Source organism: Capra hircus, chromosome 28 (genome assembly GCF_001704415.2).
Source record: "Capra hircus breed San Clemente chromosome 28, ASM170441v1, whole genome shotgun sequence".
Taxonomy (NCBI): domain Eukaryota; kingdom Metazoa; phylum Chordata; class Mammalia; order Artiodactyla; family Bovidae; genus Capra; species Capra hircus.
In genome coordinates, this window is record NC_030835.1 from 4,566,969 (window position 1) to 4,574,182 (window position 7,214).

A 7,214-nucleotide genomic window follows, 5' to 3' on the forward strand; every position below is an offset into this window, starting at 1 on the left:
TGCATACGACAGAGTCTAGAAACAGATGCACACACAATTCATCACCAAAATATTTTTGGCAGAGGCACCAAAGCGATTTTTAATGTGGAGTACTTTTTAACAAATCATTCTGAAACAATTAGATAACCATTTTTAATAAACCTTGACCCTACCTCTTACCAAACACAAAAATTCCAGATGGATCATAAGATCTAAGTGTAAAGGCTGAAACTACAAAGCTTTTAAAAGCATCAAAGAACATCATTTGGGGAGTGGCAATTTTTTTGACAAGATGCAGGAATCAATGAAAACTGATTAAATTTATCAAAATAAAAAAATGCATGTTCATAAAGGTACATCATAAGAAAGTGAAAAAGCATTCTGACTGGGAGAAAATGTTCACAAATCATTTGCTTGACAAAGGACTTTATCCAGAATATAGAACTTACAACTCAATAAAGAACAGCTCCATTTTTAAATGGACTTGAATAGGTCCTTAACAAAGGATGATACATGAGTATTAAACGCATTTAAAAAACGCTCTGCATCATTAGTGATCATGGAAATGCACTTTTAAATTACAGATACTACCTATTCAGCAAAACAGCAAAATTTAACCAATAACACTAATATGTTGCAGAAATGAGCAGTTGGAACTTTGTCAGTGTTGCTGGTGAAAATCATAACACCACTTTGGAACAAAGTTTTGGGACTTGCTTGTAAAAGTAAAGATACATTTCTCTTTCAACTCAGCATTTGCTTTTTATGCAGGAAAAATTAAAGCATTCAACAGATGGTTGTGAAATTTTCACAACAAATTTGTGAAAAAATGTTCATAGCCATTTTATTAATAGTAGCCAAACACTGGAAACAAATGTTTGTCCATCAGCAGGCAATGGATAAATTGTATTTATGCAACAGAATTTAGCAATAAAGGGGAATGACCTACTAATTCAGTCAGAAATGTGGATAAATCTTATATTTATTGCTGAGTGGAAGAAGCCAAATAAGCTTACATATAGCATGAATCAACTGACACAAATTTATAGGACTGGCAAAACTAAGGTGAAAACATTCACAACAGTTCACTTAGAAGACGATAACAAAAATGAAAAATTCTTCATGTTTAGAAAATTAAAACTAACCTGACAACTTATGGGTTAGAGAAGTTATGGTGGAAAATGTTTAAAAATTAGGACTAACAACAAAAGTCTTAAGATGTATCAAAACCATACTAAGGATAAATGTTTGACTTTAAATGTTAGTATATGAAAAACAATGGCTGAAAATTCTAAAAGACAAGTCTCCATTTTAAAGATAGATCAAGAGCAATACAGTAAACCTGATAAGGAGAAACAAGGTAATAGAAAAAACTTTTAAAATTAGCCCAAAATAGACTGAAAAGGGGAATTAACTTTGGGGACACTGACCAAGAAGGAAAAATACCTATTAAAAATTAACTATACAAAAGTACAGAGATAGAAATTTAAAAGACATTAATTGAATACTCTGAATAGATATGTTAATGAAATTGATAATGTAAATGAAATGATCAAATTGGAAAAATGAAGTGAATAAAACAAAATGGAAAGCAAAAGAGCTTTATAACTTGTAAAAAAACATTTTAAGATTCCATAACATATGTAACACAAAATTCATGATTTTGAAAGTTATTTCTACTAAGTTTTCAAGAAATCTAATTTTACACAGATTCTTCTGGAGCACTGAAAAAGAGGGAGACCCCTATAAATACCTGATGAAGTACTGGTAACAAAATAAGACAAGGACAACAAGGAAAAGGAAAATTGCAGGATTACCCCATTGAAAACCATCGACACTAAATTCCTTTAAAACATGTAAGTAAATTGAATCCAGGAATATATATATATAATATATCAATATATGTATTGAACCCAGGGCTCCTGCATTTCAGGTGGAGTCTACCATCTGAGCCATCAGGGTAGCCCAGTCATGCTTACGAATGCACAGACAGAAAAACTCCAGAAGGCTACTAATCAAACACACAACAATGATTTTTCTGTGGGAAGATGAGATGAAGGGAGATGTCAAGATGAATTTTGTTTAATCAGGATTCATTTGGGTTTTTTAATAAATAACATTTATTCATTTCATATAAATTTAAAAAATAGATTTGAAAGGCCAGAAAAATCAAATGAACAGACCCACAGCTGGTATTTTTGCTAATGCTACCTAGTCGCTGTCTGCAGAGGATGCGAAGAGACTTAATGGTGATCTGGATGGCATCACCAACTCAGTGGACATGAATCTGAGCAAAATCCGGGAGATAGTGATGGACAGGGAGGGCCAGCATGCTGCAGTCCATGGGGTCACAAAGAGTGGACTGAGCGACCTAACAACAAATACCACCTGATGGCTAATTTGAAACCTGATAATTTTTTTAGTTGCTCGTCATGTTTGACTCTTTGCAACCCCATGGACTGCAGCCTGGCAGGCTCCTCTGTCCACAGAATTCTCCAGGCAAGAATTCTTTTAAAATATGAAAGATCAGAATTTTTACTGGGGCAATTTTTCTCATAACCACTGCAAGGAATTTCTGACATGCAAAACTTGAGTTGAGCTCTGAAATGGGGATGAGTTGCAACAAAGGGTTTATTTTCGAGTAAAACAGCATCTTGGGCTTCCTTGGCAGTCCAGTGGTTAAAACTCCATGCTTCCAATGCAGGGGGTGCAGGTTCGATATCTGGTCAGGGAACTAAGATCCTACATGCCTCGAGGCATAGGCCGAAAAAATGTTTTTAACTGAGCTTCCACTAGCTACAAAACTGTAAAAGCCCAAAGTTTGTATGGTGCTCTGGGGGAGAATGATTGCAATATGAAATTAATGATGGCACAAAGCCTAAGGTATGTGAACCTTGTGTTTTATTTGGAGAGTTTTCCTGGGACTGTTATGGTCCAAAGTAGTAGTAGGTGATTTCCCATGTCTCTTCTCTGATACAATCTCTCCAACATTCTGGAAAGGTGAGTAGTATCTGTATTTCATTGAGAAATAAATTGAGGCTCTGGGAGGTTAAGTTGGTTACCAGAGGTCCCACAAGGGGCAGAATCAGGATTCAAACCCACATCTGCCTGACCCCAAAGGTGAGCACCCACCCAGTTCCACCTGGGATGACCTCTTGTTTTTATTCCCTGCAAGTGTCTCTGCATCTTTCTGGTTCATGGGTTTCCTCATCCAGACTGAGTTTATTGAGAGCACGAAGCTTGAATGCTCAAGGTCCTGATGAAACTAGCTTAAAATAACTGTATCGCAACCAATTTCTAAAATAAATTCTGATTTCTTAGAGCAAAGAAGAAACCATTTAAAGTTCTAAGGAAGACGGTAATTAGAAGCAGTAGGACTCTAGGAGGGACATAGTTAAGAAAAAAATTAGGCTGCTGGATATCTCATTAGTTTGAATGTACTGAGAAGCAATTTACATTCCAGTTGGGAACTTGGGATAAGTTAGAGATAGGTATTTAGAAAACCAAGCAAATTATTAGCTTGGTTACCAAAGGTCTTGTGCAGGAACTTGATTAAAGAATTGAAATCAAGATATATACAATTCATCTGGGAATAATATTTACATAATAGTTATTATGAATGTTGAATACTGATACTGATTTCACCAAAACTTGTGGTAATAGGTAAGTTGGAAGGAGAAGTGTGGGGTGGGGGCCATAGGAGAGGGAATCTCAGTCTTCCAGGGTGGCTAGTTGATGAAAAAAATCAGAAATAGCAGTATAAGCATATTGTTTAGAAATAAGGAGGTAACGGGCGGAAGAAACAGCTGAAAGAACAGGAAGTGGGTGCTTCTGGGGAACTGGTGGGGGTGCGTTGGAGGAGAGCCAAAGGAACTGCTATATTTCACTGTAAACTTTTCCATTGTAAAACTTCTGACTTCAAGGTACGTACATATATTACTTTGACAGAGATAAAACTTAAATTATAAAGTGAGTGGAGGCTGGCACTGTCTTCAGGGTGTAACCCACATCCTGAGTTGAACCTTTAGACCATGGAACAGTTTCTGAAGTACTTGAGCATGAATTCCTACATGATTAGCCACGTGGAGCATCAAATAATTTTTGGTGACTAAACTGAAACAAAAATAAGTATTTGGGGTTTCAGTGCTGAGGTTATTAGTACTCTTGGCATACAGCACATCATGGAAAATTACACAAGTCAAATATTACTTAAGCACATACTGCTATTTCAACTTACTCTGTCGCTGTCATTCAAGATGAAAATGTAAGCAGTTTTCATAAAAAGAACTCACCTATACTGAACACTCACTGCGTCTGTGCCAGACCCTGAATAAACCACTTCCTGCCTTTAACCTTTGGATCACTGAACAGTTTCTGAAATGGTAAGCATGAATGACTGCGCAACCTACCGCGACCAGCCAGAAATAGCTCAAGTGGGCTAATATTAAATACAACACTTACTTTTAGGGTTTTAGGAGTAAGTGACTGGGCAAAATCACACAAGAGAAACTAAAATGGAATAAAGTAGACCATCGTTTTAAAGCACCTGTTAATTTTCCACTGACTACCTCATCTTGCCTCTCCAACCTAGGGTGGCATTTTGAGTGATGTTCTAAGGTAAACTGCTAACCTCTACTGGGCATCTAGGCTGTGCCTGGCACAGTGGTCAGTGTTTGGCTACTTCCACAAGAGCTGACGTTTCAGTTCTGGGGCCCTAAATCTATCCTTGAATTTACAAAGTGTGAACAAGCTAGTTTTTAGATAAATTTTAAGGCAGTGTGAAGGTAAAAAGCTATTGGAGGCTTACTTTCAGCCTTGCTTGGAAGTTAATGAATTATTTATGATGTATTTAACAGTATATGCCTGGAGAATCCCAGGGATGGTGGAGCCTGGTGGGCTGCCGTCTATGGGGTCGCACAGAGTTGGACACGACTGAAGCAACTTAGCAGCAGCAGCCCTCTTCTATCCATCAAGTTAATATGATGTTCTCATCAAATCTCCTGTGTGGTCAAATGCCCCACCAGTGCTGGACCACAAGAGTGTACAGCCTCATGTAGTAGAAAAATGAACAATTCTTTTGGAAGAGGCAGTGCCAAGTGGGGACAGCCTACCAGGGAATGGTTACGTGACAGTTGATAAGTGGTGGTTGGGCACAGCCAGCGGTCTAGAGCTGTGCTGCTCCAGTAGGCCCAGCAGAAGCCAATCGGCTATTGTGTTATCTACAAGGTGCTCTGTATGGTGCTTGGGGCTTTATGCACTGCCTCATGAATCCGCACTAGGAGGAACTGAGGCCTGGAGAAGGCCGGGATCACAGTTAGATAATGACTAAGTCAGTACTGTAACCCAGTTCTCTAAGCCTGTCCTGTATCAGTGATGCTCCCTGAGTCTGCAAGCTCTAAAGGGCAGTTATGCCCTGCTTGAGCTCCATGGGTGTTTTCTGAAATTTTCTACTGGTTTAGAAGGCTGATTGATGTATTTTATCTGCACCCTTTCACATTTATTTCTGTTTTGCTCCATCTACATTTTTTAAGATACTTTTTTGAAGATGTAGCTGGAATGAGATATCCAGGAAAAAGCTAGGTATAGCGGGGAACAGTTTCAAGAGGGAGGACTGACTGAATTGTCCAGATATGAGTTTACCCCCAAATAAAGTTTTCTTTTGTAAAAGAGATAAAAAATCTTAATCTCCCAATTACAGAACGGATGATACCTCTGTGTATTTCCTTAAGCAAGTTTTCTTAGACACACAGAGGATATCTCATACTGGTGCAAAGCCCAAGGCTGTGGTTTGACATGTTTTTATGTTTGTTTTAGGGACAGTGGAAGCCATTATCTGAAACTTTCACAGGAGCTCAATGGGAAAGGAAATGATGTGTTAAAGTAATGCCTGCAGGCACGTTGAGAAGAGAGAAGCCCTCATTTGAGCTGCCCCAGGTGATACCGGGCTTCCCTCATAGCTCAGCTGGTAAAGAATCCACCTGGAATGCAGGAGACCTGGGTTCAGTCCCTGGTTTGGGAAGATCCCCTGGAGAAGGGAAAGGCTACCCACTCCAGTATTCTGGCCTGGAGAATTCCATGGACTGTATAGGCCATGGGGTCCCAAAGAGTTGGACATGACGGAGCAACTTTCACTCATACATGATACTGGTGACATGGAGAAGAAGCCATGCCTCCTGAGCCCTACTCAAATCTCTGACCCACGGAATTATAACTGACAAAGGACTGTTGTTTTAAGCTACTAAGTTTTGGTATACTTTGTTACACAGCTATAGCTGACTGAGACAGAGCTTTATTAGGAAGAGCCTAAGTTGCAAAGATTCATAGGCCAAGGTTGAATCCAAGCAACCTAAAGTCAAGAGACATAAAAGATCCACAGAGAAGAGGGTGAAAAGGTGGAGGAATGAGGCAAGTACAGAGGGAACAAACTAGGGTAGCATGAAGCTAGTTCTGCTGCTGAGGGATAGATAAGATGGCCTGATCCTTAGAGAACTTCCTACTACATCTGCACACGGCCGAAGTTCAGAAAGTATTTGTTGAATAAACAAATGAATTCATGAGGCAGTCAGCTTTCCTGTTCTACTTATCTCTATTCCATCAGAAAAATACATTCCTCTCAACTGGTTGAGAGGAATGTTCAGCTGGTTTCTTGTTTATCTGTGAGCCATACTGTGGCCCTAATAATACTCAGTTTATTTGCTGTGTTTGCTCACTGCGATTCAAGCAGCTTTCCTCAGGCAAAATGTCAAGGGTTCCAGAATTCTTATACAGGGCATTCTGGGGAGGAGAAACTGGGTTAAAAGGGGACATGAAGAATTTTTTTGAATTGTATCACCTACATACGGTAAATACACAAATCTTAATTGTTCAACAATATAAAATGTGTAGGTAATCCCATGCATATGTATACACCATACAGTCACCACTCAGATCAATATCCAGGACATTTTTATCCCAAAGTTCCCTCGTGTATTTTCCATGAAGCAGCCACTACTCTGACTTCTTCCATCAGATTAACTAACCTGCTCTTGAACTTCATACATATGGAAATATACAGCACGTGTGTATTTGACTTTTTCTCCACATAATGTCAAAGATTTGTCCATGTTGTATCAGTAATTTGTTCTTTTTATTATGCAAATATATCAACACTTACATTGTTGATGAACATGTAGGTCATTTCCAGTTTGGGGCTATTACAAATAAGGCTGCCATGAACATTTTCATCCATATCTTTT